Here is a 21,900-nt window from a genome sequence, read left to right as displayed (position 1 = left end):
CTTCTTCACGTGCTTGTTCATATCGTTCCATTTCTAACTCAATCCTTTCTTCCTCGGTCATAAATTATTCATAGTCTCCATTTGAAAAAGCTTCTTCACGTACTTGTTCATATCGTTCCATTTCTAACTCATTACTTTCTTCCTCGGTCATAAATAATTCATAGTCTCCATTTGCAAAAGCTTCTTCACGTGCTTGTTCATATCGTTCCATTTCTAACTCAATCCTTTCTTTCTCGGTCATAAATAATTCATAGTCTCCATTTGCAAAAGCTTCTTCACGTGCTTGTTCATATCGTTCCATTTCTAACTCATTACTTTCTTCCTCGGTCATAAATGATTCATAGTCTCCATTTGCAAAAACTTCTTTACGTGCTTGTTCATATCGTTCCATTTCTAACTCATTACTTTCTTCCTCGGTCATAAATAATTGATAGTCTCTATTTGCAAAAGCTTCTTCACGTGCTTGTTCATATCGTTCCATTTCTAACTCATTCCTTTCTTCCTCGGTCATAAATAATTCATAGTCTCCATTTGCAAAAGCTTCTTTCCTTTCTTCCTCGGTCATAAATAATTCATAGTCTCCATTTGCAAAAGCTTCTTCACGTGCTTGTTCATATCGTTCCATTTCTAACTCATTCCTTTCTTCCTCGGTCATAAATAATTCATAGTCTCCATTTGCAAAAGCTTCTTCACGTGCTTGTACATATCGTTCCATTTCTAACTCATTACTTTCTTCCTCGGTCATAAATGATTCATAGTCTCCATTTGCATAAGCTTCTTCACGTGCTTGTTCATATCGTTCCATTTCTAACTCATTACTTTCTTCCTCGGTCATAAATTATTCATAGTCTCCATTTGAAAAAGCTTCTTCACGTGCTTGTTCATATCGTTCCATTTCTAACTCATTCCTTTCCTCCTCGGTCATAAATAATTCATAGTCTCCATTTGAAAAAGCTTCTTCACGTGCTTGTTCATATCGTTCTATTTCTAACTCAATCCTTTCTTCCTCGGTCATAAATGACTCATAGTCTTCATTTGCAATAGCTTCTTCATATACTTGTTCTGCTTCTAACCTACTCAATTCTTCCTCAGTCATAATATTTTCAAAGTCGCTTTCAGCATCCGATTCGTCCAAGTCAGACTCACTTTCAGAACCAACAACATCGCCAAATTGAACAGGTAAAAATGTTTTTAAATCCGTGTTTGGTTCACCATACACTACCTTTATACACTCCGCCGGAATATCGCAAAATGTTATCAGTATTTCTTTCGTATCTGTTGCCCATTTCCTTGCATTGTATCTAAATCCTTTATTAGGACTATCTGGATTACTTTGAATATGCCTATTCAAAACAGTCTCATTTGAAAGATCAATGACGCTGACCTTTTGTCTCATTATGCGCAGCATCACCAAATTAATTTTTACGATCGTGTACTTCCGAGTTTTCTTTGCTTTTGCCTTCGTTAAAAACAATTTGCAAGCTTCAAGACTTGCTGAAGTAGAAATAAACTGTGATTTCGCCACTCTTCTACGCACGTGTCCAAACACTGTCACGTTGGCGGTTGGATCACGAGCCGTAAGATTTGCTGTTGGTTTTTCTGTCTCAGCTAACAAACGGTACACGTATAATGGAATGACCATGACGGAGCAGTTCTTTAATTCTGTTAATTCAAGCCGATCTGAATATCTTCCGCCACTACATGAAAATAACAGAAACACTCATACATGTTAAATCATTTCATATCAATCATTTCAACGTTCGTATATAACAGATATGCAACGAAATTTGATGACGATGATGACGATGATGATGATGATGATGATGATGATGATGATGATGATGATGATGATGATGATGATGATGATGATGATGATGATGATGATGATGACGATGATGATGATGATGATGATTATGATTATGAAATAAAGCAGTGTACCGAGGATACGAAATTTCTTAGAGTGTGTACGTTATCTGATTATCCTTAGAGTATCCTACGTGTTCCGGTTCGGTGAGCGTGTGATATCGTATCGACGTGTTTTGGTTGTCTGAAATTGTTTATATCCAGAATTGGTGTTGCAATAAGATTTTTTTCACAGTTTCAGAATGTCGTTTTAGGATCTAATTGTAGAGATTTTTTTTATCTTTTCCGGATTTTTATTTCAACAAGATAATTTTGTAATACGCCCCTGCTGTCGGGGCTTAAAGAGGTGGTCCTCTGGTTAGGTCTGAGACCGCGAGGTTGTATTGATACATTCTGACTACTACCTTTTGTTCAATCTCATCTCATCGGAAAAGCATTAGTTAATCATTTGCAAATGAAATGATTTTAGGCTCGGATTAGCAATAGTTTAGTCACAAGGGAAGTAAAATAACTCATTCTATTCTAAAAAAATATATTGCCAATATATAAATTGGGAGCAAGTTCTTATAAGCTTTCCTGTTGTTTATTTGTTGATTAACTACTTATTTTTTTTTCAACTCGCGCCGTTGAAGTGAGGGCAATTGCTGGCGTTATTACAACAATTCGTACTCTTTTAATATATAATGCAAGACAGCAACATGTATGCCATGTCGTTTTCAAATCCAACATACTTTACAGCATAGACGAACCAAAATGCAAGGGTTTTTAACCAATCACCTTTGCCTTTAACCTACTGATATTGGTCCTGCGCGCCACACGCCGACTTACTATTAGTTAATACTTATTCCACGGTAATTTAACATTCCTTATACATGATCGTAGTCACAGCCCGGAGAAACCGAAATGCAAAAAAGTTTGACCAATTATCATTGAGTTGTGACCCTAACCTTTGGCCGATATCGTGGTGAACATGTATGTCATGTTTTTTTTTTATAAATTTCCGAAAAATTGTGCATGGCCAAGTTTCAACCCGAATAACATATATTAACATATTCAGGTTTCAGTCTTTCCAAAAGGTCTTTCCGTCATCGTTTCACTGCAAGACGCTTTCCCCGGTGGGTTCGAGTTATATTCGATGTGATTTTAATTATATTAAAAATATCCTGTTCCATGCGGTTTAAAAGACACAGTTTATTTTGGGCAAAACTTTGGGCGAGCGCCGTCTTCCCTCGAAATGAAAAATATATTGCGGAGATGAGGATTAAAGGGGGATTCAGGCGTCCTCATTATCAGGCTGATTGAGGTATTCAATGGCGGACACAATCACAATCACTCACTGAAAAGGAATTATTTGAGATTATTGGTGAAATAAGCCTGAGTAATGACGTCAAATTGTACATGTTATCAAACCCATATAACTTATGTTGATATTTTTTCAATATAGTTTAATAATGATGTTAGTTATCTTAAAATAACTTACTTAATTTTAATTCCACATCTGTGTTCAGAACTCTTATTTATCATTCATTTACCCGGAAGATTTTTTATTTTCTCTCATTGCGTAAATTATTTTAAACCCGGAAGAATGAATTGAAGGTTGATAAATGATAACTTTAAACGTCCAAATAAAGCGAAATGAAACATGATGGAAAGGAAACTACATGAAAGAGCACAGCAGTCTTGTTTAAAGGCACAATGAGCAAACTTACTGTACAAGACAAGAAACACAATATGGCTATTAGACACAAGGAACAAACTTACTGCAGCAGACAAGACACACTACGCTACAAGGCAGAGGAAACAAACTTACTGCACCAGACAGGCAGAACCACGTTACAAGACAGAGGAAGCAAACTTACTGCACCAGAGAGGCCACACCACGCTAAAAGGCCAAAAGAGTTGACTGACTGCATCAGACAGGACACACAACGCTACAAGACAGAGGGAGAAAACTTACTTCAACAGACAGGACACACCACGCCGCAAGACACAAGGAGCAAACTTACTATACCAGACGGGCCACACAACGCTACAAGGCACACGGAGCAAACATACTGTACCAGACAGGACACAAAACGCTACAAGGCACAAGAACCAAACATACGGTACCAGACAGGACACACCACGTTAGGAGAAACAAGGAGCAAACTTACTGTACCAGACAGGACACACCACGCCGCAAGGCACAAGGAGCAAACTTACAATACCAGACGGGCCACACAACGCTACAAGGCACAAGAAGCAAACATACTGTAACAGACAGGACACACCACGCTACAAGGCACAAGGAGCACACTTGCTGTACCAGACAGGACACACCACGCTACAAGGCACATGGATCACATTTAATTTACCAGTCAGGACATACAACACTACAAGGCACAAAGAGCAAACTAACTTCACCAAACAGGACACAACACGCTACAAGGCACAAGAAGCAAACATACTGTACCAGACAGGACACACCACGCTACAAGGCACAATCAGCAAACTCACTTAACCAGACAGGACACACCACTCTACAAGGCAGAAGGATCAAACTAATTTCACCAGACAAGACACATCACGCTACAAGGCACAAGGAGCAAATTTACTGTACCTGACAGGACACACAACGCCGCAAGGCACAAGAAGCAAACTTATTGTACCAGACAGGACACACAACGCTACAAGGCGCAAGATGCAAACTTACTACACCAGATAAGACACACCACGTTAGGAGGCACAAGGAGCAAACGTACTGTACCAGACAGGATACACCACACTACAAGGCACAAGAAGCAAACTTACTAAACCAGACAGGACACACCACGCTACAAGGCACAAGGAGCAAATTTACTTTACCAGACTGGACACACAACGTTACACGAGACAATGAGCAAACGTACTGAACCAGACAGGACACAGCACACTACAAGGCAGAAAGAGCAAATTGACTTTACCAGACAGGACACACCACGCTGCAAGACACAAGGAGCAAACTTACTATACCAGACAAGACATACAACGCTACCAAGCACAAGAACCAAACATAATGTATCAGACAGGACACATCACCTTACAAGGAACAAGGAGCAAACGTAGTGTACCAGACAGGACACAACACGCCGCAAGACACAAGAAGGAAACTTACTATACCAGACGGGCCACACAACGCTATAAGGCACAAGAAGCAAACATACTGTACCAGACAGGACACACCACGCTACAACGCACAAGGAGCGCACTTACTGTACCAGATAGGAAACAACACGCTACAAAGCACAAGGAGCACATTTACCGTACCAGTCAGGACATACAACGCTACAAGGCACAAAGAGCAAACTAACTTCACCAAACAGGACACATCACGCTACAAGGCACAAGAAAAAAACTTACTGTACCAAACAGGACACACCACGCTACATGGTACAAGGAGCAAACTTACTACACCAGACAGGACACACAACGCTACAAGGCACAAGAAACAAACAAACAACAACCGACAGGACACACCCCGCTACAAGGCACAAGGAGCAAACGTACTGTTCCAGACAGGACACACAACGCTACCAGGCACAAGAAGCAAACATACTACACCAGACAGGACACATCACGCTACAAGGCACAAGAAACAAACAAACAACAACCGACAGGACACACCACGCTACAAGGCACAAGGAGCAAACGTACTGTTCCAGACAGGACACACAACGCTACCAGGCACAAGAAGCAAACATACTACACCAGACAGGACACATCACGCTACAAGGCACAAGGAGCAAACTTACTTAACCGGACAGGACACACCACGCTACAAGACACAAGAAGCAAACTTACTTTACTAGACAGGACACAACGTTACAAGGCACAAGGAGCAAACTTACTACAACAGACAGGACACACCACGCTACAAGACACAAGAAGCAAACATACTGTACCAGACAGGACACACCACGCTACAAGGCAAAAGGAGCAAACTTACTTTACCAGACAGGACACACCACGTTAGGAGAAACAAGGAGCCAACGTACTGTACTGTACCGGACAGGACACACCACGCTAGAAAGCACAAGGAGCAAAATTACTGTACCAGACAGAACACAATGCTACAAGGCCCAAGGAGCAATCTTACTGTACCAGACAGGACACACCACGATACAAGACACAAGAAGCAAACCTACTGTACCAGACTGGACCCAACGGTATAAGGCACAAGGAGCAAACATACTACACCAGACAGGACACACAACGCTACAAGGCACAAGGAGCAAACTTACTGCACCAGACAGGACACACAACGCTACAAGGCATAAGGAGCAAACTTACTTTACCAGATAGGACACACCACGCTACAAGGCACAAGAAGCAAACTTACTACACCAGACAGGACACACCACGCTACAAGGCACAAGGAACAAACTTACTATACCAAACAGGACACACAACGCTATCAGGCACAAGGAGCAAACATACTGTACCAGACAGGACACACAACACTACAAGGCACAAGAAGCAAACTTAATTTACCAGACAGGACAAACAACGCTACAAGGCACAAGGAGCAAACTTACTGTACCAGACAGGACACACAACACTACAAGGCACAAGGAACAAATTTACTGTACACGACAGGACACACCACACTACCAGGCACAAGGAGCAAACCTACCTTACCAGACAGGACACAGAACACTACAAGGCAAAAGGAGCAAACTCACTGTACCAGACAGGACACACAACGCTACAAGGCACAAGAAGTAAACTAACTTCACTAGACGACAGGACACAGCACGCTACAATACATAGGGAGCAAGCTTACTTCGGTATAAGAAGCAAACGTACTGTACCAGACAGGACACACTACGCTACAAGACACATGGAGAAAACTTACTTACCCAGACAGGACACACAACGCTACAATACACAAGGAGCAAACTTACTTGGCCAGACAGGACACGCCACTCTACAAGACACAAGAAGCAAACTATCTTCACCAGACAGGACACACCACTCTACAAGACGCAGGGAGCAAATTACTGTACCAGACAGGACACACCACGCTACAAGACACAGGGTGCAAACTTACTGTACCAGACAGGACACATTTCATGGTGAACATGAATGTTATGTTTTATTTATTTTTTAAAAAATTTGCATGGCCCAGTTTTGGCCTGAACAAATAAAAATATGACGTAAGAGCGGGCGTAGATACGGAGTACTTTCGCAAACAAACATAGTAAAACGTCATTTTGAAACTTTGTCAAGCTCACCACATCTGGGCTCCTCAAAAAATATGACTGCGACACAAACTCCATTTAAAAGGAAATCTGACCACAATGAATGACATTGAAATAGTAAACTAAACTAACTAAATTAAAATCACATATATGAAATACTTCGTATTCTCTATACTTATGTTTAATTATTTGATGTACAATGAAACTTAACATTGAAATGTGCCCCTTTTGCAATATCAGTAAATTAATATCGGTTATTTAATATTGACATCAATTTTGACAACCCATGCCAAGTATTTAACTCACATTTATTACAACAGGGCGAGCAGCCATTGCGTCGTGGTTTCACTGGTAGACGCGTTCGTTGCAGGGGCTATAGGTGTGAGTTGTATTCGGGGTGATTGTAAACATATTATCCTGATCCATCCAGTTGAGAGAAAAACGTTTATCTGGGGCGCAACTTTGGACGAACGCCTCTCCCCCCCCCCCCCCCCAGGATAATCTATTGTGCAAATGTGGAGAGATTTGAGGGGGATTTAGCCGTTCTCTCACACGCAAGGTTTGACCTCGAGAATTTCGGTATATTGTATTCATTTTTCTAAGGTATGGACAAACGAAGAACTTTTGCGCCCCCTTTACCCTCTAATGGAACACAGTTGAGGACACTATAACTCATTGTAAAGCTTCACCTTAATCTCATCACGGTTTTCGTCTGAGAATGATTGTAAAGTAAGCTTGAGTTAAACAAAGTGTGGTATCTATATTTTCATATCGTACATGTAACGTAACCCTGAAATTTATGGTGATATGTTTAGAAAGGGTTTGAAAATGCTGTTAGTTTTCATAAATAACTTACATTGTATGTTTAATTCCACACCTGTGTTCAGAACTCTTATTTATAATCCATCTACACGAAACAACCTTTTTTTCTCAATGCGTAAATTATTTCAAACCCGGCAGTATTTTGTAAAGGTTGATAAATGATAACCATCCAAATCCAGTGACATGAAATATGATACAAAAGAAACTATATTGAATAGCACAGCAGTCCTAAAGGCAAAATGAGCAATCTAATTGCACTAGACATGCCACAACACGCTACAAGGCACAAGGAGCAAACTTACTACACCAGACAGGCAACACCACGCTATCAGGCACAAGAAGCAAACTCACTACACTAGATTGACAACACCACGCTACAAGGCAAAGGAAGCAAACTAACTAAGCCAGACAGGACACATTGCTCTTCAAGGCACAAGTAGCAAATTTACTACACTAGGCATGCCACGCCACGCTACAAAGCACAAGGAGCACCCTTACTACACTAGACATTCCAAACCACGCTACAAGGCAGAAGGAGCAAAATTACTACACTAGACAGGCCACACCATGCTACAAGGCACAAGGAGCAAACTTACTACACTAGACAGGCCACATCACGCTACAAGGCACAGTAAGCAAACTAACTGTTACAGACAGGACACAAGGCACAAGGAGCAAACTTACTACATTATATATGCCACACCACGTTACAAGGCACAAGGAGCACCCTTACTACACCAGACAGGACACACCACGCTACAAGGCACAAGGAGCACCCTTACTACACTAGACATGCCACACCACGCTACAAGGCACAAGGAGCACCCTTACTACACTAGACATGCCACACCACGCTGCAAGGTACAAGGAGCACCCTTACTACACTAGACATGCCACACCACGCTACAAGGCACAAGGAGCACCCTTACTACACTAGACATGCCACACCACGCTACAAGGCACAAGGAGCACCCTTACTACACCAGACATGCCACACCACGCTGCAAGGTACAAGGAGCACCCTTACTACACTAGACATGCCACACCACGCTACAAGGCACAAGGAGCACCCTTACTACACTAGACAGGCCACACCACGCTGCAAGGTACAAGGAGCACCCTTACTACACTAGACATGCCACACCACGCTACAAGGCACAAGGAGCACCCTTAATACACTAGACATGCCACACCACGCTACAAAGCACAAGGAGCATACTTACTACACCAGACAGGACACATCACGCTACAAGGCACCAGGAGCAAACTTACTACACTAGACAGGACACACCACGCTACAAGGCACAAGAAGCAAACTTACTACACCAGACAGGACACACCACGCTTCAAGGCACAAGGAGCAAACATACTACACCAGACAGAACAAACCACGCTACAAGGCACAAGGAGCACCCCTACTACACCAGACAGGACACACCACGCTACAAGACACAAGGAGCACCCTTACTATACTAGACATGCCACACCACGCTACAAGGCACAAGGAGCACCCCTACTACACCAGACAGGATACACCACGCTACAAGGCACAAGGAGCACCCTTACTACACCAGACAGGACACACCACGCTACAAGCCACAAGGAGCACCCTTACTACACTAGACAGGACACAACACGCTACAAGGCACAAGGAGCAAACTTACTACACCAGACAGGACACATCACGCTACAAGGCACAAGGAGCATACTTACTACACCAGACAGGACACACCACGCTACAAGGCACAAGGAGCAGACTTACTACACCATACAGGACACATCACGCTACAAGGCACAATGAGCATACTTACTGCAACAGACAGGACACACCACGCTACAAAGCACAAGGAGCACGCTTACTTCAGTAGACATGCAACACCACGATACACGGCACAAGGAGCACCCTTTCTACACTAGAAAAGCCACACCATGCTACAAGACACAAGGAGCACATTTTCTACACTAGACATGCTACACCACGCTACAAGGCACAGGAAGCAAACTAACTGCACCAAACAGGACAGATTACGCTACAAGGCACAAGGAGCAAACCTACTGCATTAGACATGCCACACCACGCTACAAGGCACAAGGAGCACCTTTACTACACCAGACATGCCACACCACGCTAGACGGCACAAGGAGCACCCTTACTACACCAGACAGGCCGCACCACGCTACAAGGCACAGGGAGCACCTTTACTACACTAGACATGCCACACCACGCTACAAGGCACCAGGAGCACCCTTACTACACCAGACAGACCACACCACGCTACAAGGCACAAGGAGCAAACTTACTGCACTAGACAGGACACACCACGCTACAAGACACAGGGTGCAAACTAAATGCACAAGACAGGACACACCATAAGGCACAAGGAGCAAACTTACTTTACAAGACAGGACACACCACGCTACAAGGCACAAGGAGCAGACTTACTGCACCAGACAGAACACACCACGCTACAAGGCACTAGGAGCAAACGTACTGCACTAGACCTGACTCACTACGCTACAATGCACAATGAGCAAACTTACTTCACCAGACAGGACACACCGCGCTACAAGGCAAAGGAGCAAACGTACTGCACTAGACATGACACACCACGCTACAAGGCACAAGAAGCAAACTTACTACACCAGACAGAACACACCACGCTACAAGACACAAGGAGCAAACGTAATACACCAGACAGGACACACCACGATACAAGGCACAAGGAGCAAACTTACTGCACCAGACAGGACACACCATGCTACAATTCACAAGGAGCAAACTTACTGCACCAGACAGGATACACCACGCTACAAGACACAAGGAGCAGACGTACTGCACCAGAAAGGACACACCACGCTACAAGGCACAAGAAGCTAACTTACTGCACCAGACAGGACACACCACGCTACAATGCACAAGAAATATAATATCAATAAAATATCAAACTTCATAAACATTGCTGGAATAAATCGTGCGTAATACGTTCAGCATTGTACTCTAATCTAACTCCTTCTTTGTTATATGTAAAATTACTCCTGACTACTTTATTATGAATTTGTAGAGTACAGCTTTAACACTTTGTTTTTCCACAAAATAAAAACAATTAATCTGTTGTTATAAAACCAGAAAACCATATCAAGATATCTACCTAAATGGGGAGAAACATTGTTTATAAGAACTCCTTCAAGGGATGCAAGGACCCGGAAGCATTTCGTTGCGTGCCGACACCTTATACGTACACTATCGTTATGAATAAATGTTGTGGTATCCAGTTTGAAACGGCTAGTGAATTCAGAGGTTCACTGGAGGTTTAACCACTTGACGTGACTTCCCATTTTGTTTTATATATTCCCTTCAATCATTAGTTGATTAGTTAAGAATCTTCAGTATTATCTACCAGTATATACACAAACCAAAGCGAGATAAAACAAAGCATCATCAGAATCATTCAAATCCTTCTCACTAGCTAAGTAACTACAGTCGTCATTTTCAGAACAAGATAGCGTTGGTACATCTTTGAGTGTAATAATATTTGGAACTTTCTTTTCCAAATATAAAATGCACAGATGAGGGAGATAATGTGTATCCAGCTAGACGGAAAGTGTTCTTAAAATAAAGATAAAAAAGTAATATTAAAATACTATTTAAGAGAATCTTATAAATGAAGTCATTTTATGGATGTTTCATTTAGATATACCAGCCTACCTATGAATTCAACTTAGATAGCACACCATTATAATCTCGTAAATACATTAAAAACAAACATGTGTTTGTTTTTTATTATCGCCAATGGTCTATTATGTATACGTTTAACGAATTATTAATAAATATGTTTAATAAAGTCAAGTATTAATCAAGCTTATCAACATGGCCACTGTTTGAACAGACCAATTTGATTCTAACTAGGTGGTTGCGTTTATGGACAGACAATGATAAACCAGGGACTTACATATGAAGTCTTTTTTAAAGAAGTTTGTGAATGAATTTGCCCCAGTAACACAATAATTACATTCTAGAAAACATATAAGCGTATTGAACCTCAAACATTGTGGAGTAAGCCCTGCTTATACCGATAAACTTAGTTTTGAAATAGGAACGAAATGGGAAAACTCCAGCAAGAATATAAATTTTCCTTTGTTTCAGTAGTTTCCCATTTTACATTTTACTCAGTAGTGTGATTTTAAAGTTGCTGGAACATGTTAATTGAAATAAACGTACATATTGATATGTATGCTGGTATATTTCGTGCAAATAAATTTAGTTTCTTACACCAGTTGTAAAACCACTACGCATTAAATGATTTCGGGTTAAATTAACAGATCTGAACATCTTGGGAGTAGAGCCAAAGCTACATCTCAAGTATGAAAATACATTTATTCCTAATTCATGGAATGTCTATGGTTTTAAAAAGTATATGCATTTTCGAGTTGATGCCTCGTCAATCGATTCACCGGGATTTTAAGACATATTTCAGACAAGAGAAAACTGCTATTGATATGTATAAGGCATCACTGGTTCAAACCAAGCAATTATAACGCACATTAAATCAGTATATGTTAATAACTAGAGCAACTTTTACAAAATATTTGCAAATTTTGAATTACAATCATATCTTAATCAAGTCAACATTCAAAAGTATAGAATAACACTTACAAAGTTGCGTTTGTCTTCACACCGGCTCGGTATTGAGAAACATACCAAGAGAAGAACGGTTATGCGCTACATGCAATAAGTTAGAAGACGAATGCCATTTATTATTTGAATGCATATTGTATAATGATATACGAGGTAAATATATCAAGAGATACTATAGAGACAGACCGAGTATGTTTAAAACTGTTCAGTTGTTAACATCACATAATGCAAATGTTGTGAAGACATTAGCTGTATTTATCTTTAATGCTTTTGAAATAAGAAAGATACTTACCCAAATCCAAGCCAATTAAGGGAGACCTTAATTGCTTTCATGTTGATCGACCAAAAATATATATCCAGTTTCATCATCATGTTTATTCACGTTTGAGGTGATACACATATATCATTATCAGCATGGTATAGTGAAGTAAGATAAATTTGTTGTTTTATGATATGTCTATTTGTTTAATCATTAATTTGCTCGACGAATACTTTACTTACGAACATATATCATATTCAAATATCTTTTCAGAATCACGTACGTGTGTTGCAATGCAGTTTTAGTGACTTAAGATTGGTAACAATGCAAAGATATCGGATAGTCTTATTCAGATTTGAATATAGTATCGTTTCAGTATCAAAATAACATTGTACCTGTGTCGGAAGTGGGCAGATTTAATTCCATATCGGATTCCGATGGGACCGGATGTGACAGGCGCCGGCTCAACATACGAAAAGTCCGTTATCAAGACGACAAGCCAAGAAGACACAGATTCAATCTATTTATCTTCTAAATGTGAAAATTGCTGCCAATAATACACCTTATTCCTAGTTTTGTGTTGGTTGTTTGTTTGGGCGTTGGAAAGAATTTTGATAAGTGAATAATTGTTTTACTCACGGAAACAGAATGAGTAATTTTGTGTTTGTTTGTCAATTTGATTGGTATTGATACATCCAAGGAAAAGCTTCAGCTTTAACTGTAAGCATTAACATGCAATATCAAACACGGGCGTATATATACCAGTAACTATAGATCGTCTTAACGATGCATAACAAATTAGACTGGTTGCTACCTATATATAAAGGGCTCAATAAAAATGGCAATGTTGCTCGAATGAAAAATGCTTTTTACCAACATTCATCTATATTTATTACAGAATGATAACATTTGTTTATATTCTATATTCAAACGCGATGGTAACTTTAATGACTAACCAAATATACACTCTCCATATTTGAACGTTCATCAATGTTCACGCTGGTACGATTGTGCCTGTCGGGAATCGACCTACATATTCATGATATCTTTTTGCACTGGACCTTCCGACACACGGCCCGACACCTATAATTTTATCGGTGATAATGCAAGGTACCAGTCTAAATAATTTACGCATGCCGAAGACGACCGAGTAACTACGATCTAGAAAGTTGATTAAACCGTCATAGTTCGGCTATGTCCGTGTTCATTCGGAATGTTAACAATTGTACATATTGTCGCATGACTTTATTGAGCCAATTGGGTATCGATATTTTTCACGTGGGTCAAAAACTTGGTGACTAGGTCCAATCTGGAACACACCAAAGGCATTATGTTTGGTCTAATATTCATGAAACTTTATCAGAATGTTTCATGAACATCAATAGATATACATTGTATATTTATATTCAATAAAATTCATTCAGCCGCGTCTTTGGTGCCTTACATCAACATGCCTCTTGTAGTGATATGAACAACATTAATCTTGTTGTCCAATATCGTCCTCGCTTGTGACGATAAACATCCAAATCTAGGTCCGATATACCTATGTGATAAAGCATTCGATTCAGAGAATATAGTATAATTTCGTTTCGAAAAATGACGATTTGTCGTCTGCTTGAGTAGTGAGACTGTCCGCGGAAGGCTCTTGGCGAGAATGCAAGAGGGTTTCTAGCTGTGGTATATAAGAGGGTTAAAGGCGTGGTTCGCCACTCGAGGTTTTTATTTGGCAGCGATAACATTCATTTCTTTAATCAACCTTTTTGTACGTTTTTAGTTTTTCCACCTACTGTTACAAAAGACAATATTAATTAATTATTAGATTATCCCAATACGAACGGACACAGCGAGGAAGAACAAAGATGTCTGATAAATTAAAAAGCAGTGTACGAAGAGTTTAGTTTAAGATAGTACATTTCTTTTTCATACGTGTATTCTGAAATAATCCCTTTAGTTAACTAAGTTTGTTTTCTTAAAAAACAAACACGAGTTTTATGTTCATAATTTGACGGTTAAATAATCAATTAAACGATACATAAATTACAAAATAGCATTCTCATTTTATCCCGTAATTTGTGTACTGAATAATTAATTACACAATTTCTCGCATTGGATATTATTCTTACAGCAACGTGAAGTATAATTAATTTCATATTTTTCAGCTATAGGAACTGGATATTTTGTAAGTTTGATATGTTGGTAAGAATGTTACAATAATTATTTTTACGTGAAATTTCATGTGATTGTGTATGCCGAACCTTGTAGCCAGACCAGAGTGTACATATTGCGATGGGCGAAAACTAACATCGGAAAGCAGCATAAACTCCTGTGACAAAGAGAGGTATGATATAAATTTGTATAGAAAAAGATGTGAATATTTCAGGACTTTCATTTCGGTAAATTTGAACCAAGATGTTCCATTTTAGTCGTTTAATCATAAACGTTTGTGATAAATGGCATAGATAACCAGGGCTAGAGGCCCTTAAGTGATAGCTGGCTAAGATAGACAGGGCTAGAGGCCCATTTGTGATAGTCGGCTAAGACAGCCAGGGCTAGAGGCCCTTCAGTGATAGCTGGCTAGAGGCCCTTTAGTGATAGTTGGCTAAGACAGACAGGGCTAGAGGCCCTTCAGTGATAGTCGGCTAAGACAGCCAGGGCTAGAGGCCCTTTAGTGTCAGTTGGCTAAGACAGACAGGGCTAGAGGCCCTTTAGTGATATTTGGCTAAGACAGCCAGAGCTGCTAGAGGCCCTTTAGTGATAGTTGGCTAAGACAGTCAAAGCTAGAGGCCCTTTAGTGATAGTTGGCTTAGACAGCCAGAGCTAGAGGCCCTTAAGTGATAGTTGGCTAAGACAGCCAGCGCTAGAGGCCCTTTAGTGATAGTTGGCTAAGACAGCCAGAGCGAGAGGCCCTTTAGTGATAGTTGGCTAAGACAGCCAGCGATAGAGGCCCTTTAGTGATAGTTGGCTAAGGCAGCCAGGGCTAGGGGCCCTTTAGTGATAGTGGGCTAAGACAGCCAGGGCTAGGGGCCCTTTAGTGATAGTTGGCTAAGACAGCCAGAGCTAGAGGCCCTTTAGTGATAGTCGGCAAAGACAGCCAGAGCTAGAGGCCCTTTAGAGATAGTTGGCTAAGACAGTCAAAGCTAGAGGCCCTTTAGCGATAGTTGGCTAAGACAGTCAGAGCTAGAGGCCCTTTAGTGATAGTTGGCTAAGGCAGTCAAATCTAGAGGCCCTTTAGTGATAGTTGGCTTAGACAGCCAGAGCTAGAGGCCCTTAGTGATAGTTGGCTAAGACAGCCAGCGCTAGAGGCCCTTTAGTGATATTTGGCTAAGACAGCCAAAGCTAGAGGCCCTTTAGTGATAGTTGGCTAAGACAGCCAGAGCTAGAGGCCCTTTAGTGATAGTTGGCTAAGACAGCCAGAGCTAGAGGCCCTTTAGAGATAGTAAGCTAAGACAATTGAGTTATGATATATACTTTATTTGAAATTAGATAAAAATAATATGTAGGTCCACATAGAATTGACTACATTACGTGACTTGCATTACATTCTAGTAATTAATATGGTTAACATCTGGATGAACAATTGATTCATATATTTTTAAGTTAATCATAAATTATCATGAAGTATAATAAAGATATTTTAGCATAGAAAAAAAGACATAATCTATTTTATTTGGAATTGGAAAAACATATGTTTCTACGTTAACAATTACAATTAACAATTGTATGCTGTGATATTTTGATTATAATACTTATTAAATTATTATTAGCTTAAATATACACGTTAACATTGTTCACCCAGGTGTTGTCAATATTAATCACTAGAATGTAATGCAATTGATGAATACGTTCACTGGTATCATCCATGTACACACCACTCCTCAAATAATGTTCAATTGTCTACTAAGCCTGATGTAAATGACACACCTAGTAATAACCACATTTGTTTTCATTAAACAACACCGTTCCACAGATATCGTCATTATATTTAATCAATACTTATGCAATTCATTATTTTATCAAATGAACACAGATGGTGGAAGCATATATAGTGCCGCTCTTTTGGAAGAAAATCAAATATTACACAATGGCTCAACGATTGAAACAAAGTATGAATACATCGTTTGAAATGTCACAAGCCATATTGAATAACAATTAAGAGAAAGATATACGTTGATGTTCAATCTAAATGCTTAATTAAGTGTAAAGACTGTCTTTTTCAACTTTCAACTATCATTTATCCATATAAAGTATTGGCTAATAAACCCAGAATTATGTAAACTGTTTACTAAAGCCTTTCATTTCTTTTTCCGCATTTGTTTCTTAAATTCTGGAGCATTAGATTAAACAATTTTCGAAGGTTGACACAAGTCTCAGCTTGGTTCTTGGAATATTGTTAAGGCAAAAAGTCGTTTTTTCGGAAACCAAAGGCGATAAGTCATTTGGACTCCCACTACGTAATAAAACACAAACTGAAATGCCCGTACGTGAACAATATTTTAAATAAGATATATTTCTTAATTACAGTTCACAAATAAAATAAGTCATAGACAGAGTGCACTAGTTTACAAGGATATTTGTATCGTTCTATATGAACTATTTCATTAAGGACATTCTGGATGAAATCATTAGTACATAACGCTGTTATAGCTACATCATATTTCGTATATCTGTGTTTTTCCATTTTAAACGGAACATGAAATGTTTCCCTGAAATATACTTAGACTCAGTTTATATCTTAACCCATATAATAAAACAGCTAAATAAACATGTTTTTTTAGTTAAAAAGCAGTTGATATGTTCATGTCCTGTCTGATAATGTAATATTTATATATTTTCTGAACCTTTTAATATATAATATGTGGAAGCTCAACGCATTCGAAATATTTTATCAGTCTTATGTTTAGACAGCAACGACTGCCTGTCCAAGAACCTTGGGAGAACAGGTGTACAGGGAAATATGAAGGATTTCACTAAGGTTTAAAACAGACAACACTTTTAACCTTGATTTCCTTATAAACATCATTTGCCTTTATAATCTTACTGTATATAATGGGATTAGTATTAGATAGCTTTCGCACGAAACACTCGCACGAAAATTATGTCTGTAAAGATATCAGACAACACCACTTTGAGCTTCATCAATGATCGGTTACCGTAAAGGTGATTTTTAAGACAATCGTAAGAATGGTTATCCCATTTATTCAAGTTGCGAGTTGCGGACACTATAAAAAAGATCACAAAAAATCCCGTCTTCAGTTTACTGGCGCTTATAACCTCATCATTACTTGAGTGTTCCTTGACAAAAAGGCTTATTATCATTTGTTGTAAATAGTATCCTTTAAGCATGACCATTAATGATAAAACAACTGATTAGTTCGAAAGAAAGTGAGAACATTTATGTTTTAAAAATATCGTTTACGAGTTTTATATACGTATCTTAGAACTTAATGACATCAAAGTAACTTTCACATATCTCATAATAATTTTATCGGATCCAAGCATCTGATAAAACATCGTCGGCAATCACGTGCAATGTACTTTCTTCCATTTCACTTCATACTTACAGTAGGCCGGCCAAATGACAAATTTGACGTTTTAATGGAAATGCATAAGGCAGGAGGGATAACTCTTCTTTCAATGAATTTGCATCTTACACTTAAATATAATTTAATATCTCATAAGTGTCAGTAGCCTCCATGGCCATGTGCTGAATCCTGCCAAATATAATTGTGCTGAGAATGCGGACCCAGTTGCGGGAAGTCGGCAGAAATGTTTTCAGCCGTAAAGCATCTGGTAATTTGCGGAACCAATGAAATTCCCTCATTTATTTTTCATTCTACGAGATTTTCCTAGCCAAATTGCCCACGGTACACAACGAAGCATAGCTGATCAAAATGAGGACATACCTCAAAGATAAAATCTTACAAAAAAAAGAGACATAAAAGACCAATTCCAATGTATTTATGAGAACTGAGTAGGAGAACACAAACTTTTGAACACTAGATTACTGATTACAAACTACATATACTTTTTTTACTTTCAGTTTAAAAGTTTACTCGATCGAGTAAACGAGTATGCCACGCTACGCGCCTGGCTCATATGAACCCAAATATTATATAATTACTTCTTTTTCACCCATAAGTTTCCAGGCAGGGCGGACAGCATTTATAGAGAGGAAAGCATTACGTTTACCAACACACTAGGGTACACCGTGAGGGTAGAGATTCAAGACACACCAGAGGAGACCCAGAATTTGCTCAGTGAGGTTTACATACATTTTCTTGTTGTGGTGACTGGTATTTTAGCGATCCTTAAAGAGGCATTCTCACAAACGGTTAAACTTTGTCCATAACTTCAACACTTGGTACACTTGTTGCCAGATAACATTTGTGCAAATATGGAAAGGTACATAACTCTGTCTTTAATAGTAGCTGTGTAATGTTCCTTGTTTGATTAAACAAAGATAACTTCACTATTTCTTCACCATTTTAATTGAAACATAGCGCAGTCTACGCCGCTCACAGAGCCCCGCCTTCGGTCTTTTACCAGAATTTGATTGAGAGTTTAGTTTCTTTAAACACTTCGACAAACCTTTTCACAATACGGTCGTCTGATGGAGCACTGTCAAAACATGATTTCAGAAACAGGTTTGTCGAAGTGTTTGATGAAACTAATGACTTTATCAAATTTCGGTAATAATACAAATGCGGGGCTCTTTAAGAGGCATAGACTGCCCTATGTTTCATTTAAAATGGTGTTGTACAAGAAAAGTTATTTTTGATTTAAGTCTTCATTTTAAGCAAAATGTTGCCTTCCGACGTAGCATATATGACATAATTTATCACGTGGTATACACACACCGGTTGTACAATGTATTGAAATACCTAAGATACCAGTCTTTTTGTTTTCATTTCTAAATGTGTTTTCAGCTCACCTGAGTACAAAGTGCTCAAGATGAGTATTTTTCAGTCTATGTCCAGCGTGTTGTCTTTCTTCCGTTTGTCTGGCGTCCTGCGGCAACAATCGCTTCCAAACATCATCTTCTCCTTAACCACTTGGACATTTTTTTTTTATAAAACGTACCTTATGTCCTTATGTGAGTTGGCTGAACTCTGGTTGTCATGGCAATATAAAGGAAAAAATACAAACGTTTTTTGACACAAAACATGAGGCCTAGAGCTTAGGTATTTAGTGTGTAACAGTGTTTAGTGGTTGTCTGTAAAGTTTGTTAAAATTATGCCCCTGGGTTCCAAACTGGCCACACACCTTGGGTTACAAAATTTACTATAAACACATTTTGTTAAAATCTGATTGTTATGTAAAGCTTACTCTTGAAGCAAGGGCAGCAAGTCTTGTTATTTTGTCTCTCTTTCTGTGTAGATTGAATTATTATATATTTTAAGAAACAATGGAATAGATTTTATATTTTATTAATTCTTCAAATAATCACTTCTACGTTCATTATTGTTCTTTTTATAGGTTTATAGGTTAAAGTTATTATTATATTTCTTTATTTTCTAAACTTTTCCATTTAACTACATGTAGACATTGTAAGGTACAATCTTATAATTTACGTGGATAGCTAATGCATCTAGATATATAAACACGAATTTAGTTCATGAATATTGAAGAAAAACTATATTGTGTTAGTTGGAGACAGAGCTATTGTTATTTGCAGCAGATCAGTGTGTAGATCTATTATGTCCTTAAAGTATATGGCATTGTTTTGATTTTAATGGATGGTATACTGTCCGTAGTACATGGGTCTTTACTTAACTGAATTGCTTGTGAACATCAAATTATACCCCTGTGGTCAAAACTTGCCACGACCCGAGGGGTTTCTGTGGACTAATATCGGGAATTCTTGAATTTCTTCTTGTCTTGGCCTAAACCTTTATTTGGTAACAAGCATCATATATTGGTCTTCACCAAGATTGTGCAAATAATGCCCCTTGGGTCAAAGCCCGTCCCACACTTTTTGACCTACTTTACTTTTGAAAGTCCAGCGAAGAAATGTTGACCATGTTTACAATTCTGAAAACAAATAGCAAAATTTTGCTTAGATGACCTTGACTGCGATCTTTTGACCTTATTTCTTGTTTTTGAAGCTACAGCAATGAAATTGTGGTCATGTGTAGAGTTTTAAAAACAAATATCAATATTGCCATAGTCAGGTGCCCTTTAGACTCACTTTCATATTTTTGAAGCTACAGTTTTGAGAACAAATATCAAGCTATGTTGATTACAAATGTCAAACACTTTTACTCAGGTGACCGATTTAGTGCCATCATGGCCCTCTTGTTTTTAATACAGATCATAATGAATGAAATTTTGCAAGAAACTGACTGTCAAATGCAAAAAGCAAAATGCACATTAACCGAAATTACTTATTGATTGTGTTCAATGGTGAAATTATCAAACACTATTACTCAAAACGATATACAAGAAACCTACAAAAGACAACGAACAATTCCCAGTCAACTGTTTATTTCTAAATAAATTGGTGTTTAAATGTATTGGTGTTAACGTCACGGAATGTGCCAACAACTGTGGGACTCAACGTTGGTTTAACCAGTTTTTGAACACTCCACTTGGCACTTATCAGCAATTATCAAAGAAATCAAAAATTTAAAGCCTAATCAGGTATTAGTATGTTAACAAACAGTGAAATAAACCATACCACTGTCGTAATCACTCTTATTTTACTATTTTTATCCAAGTTTTACCAAACTTGATAACAATGGCTACTGGCATAATATCTTGATCGAGTTTGATCAGCAGCTTTTGGGCACTATATACTCGAGTTTTGGCTCTCATTTTAAAAAAAAAAAAATTACCAATTTTCTTTTGTCCGCTTTCTATCTTGTGAATTTCTAAACAAATCTTTATTAAACTTGGCTACACTGTTTATGGCTAAAATCTATCTTGACTGATTTCGATCAACGGTCAGATCGCAATAATGAAACTGAAGTTGTAGCCCTTTGATTGTCAAAATTTGATCAAATTTACTTTGACCGCTGTCTTTGCTGTGTTTCCTTTATCAAATCTTCAATTCAATGGGGGCAATTTACGGTTTTAAACAAGGTTGATCAACAGCCAGATCA

Source organism: Mya arenaria, chromosome 1, assembly GCF_026914265.1.
Source record: "Mya arenaria isolate MELC-2E11 chromosome 1, ASM2691426v1".
Lineage (NCBI taxonomy): Eukaryota > Metazoa > Mollusca > Bivalvia > Myida > Myidae > Mya > Mya arenaria.
Note: the sequence above shows the minus strand (reverse complement) of the source record.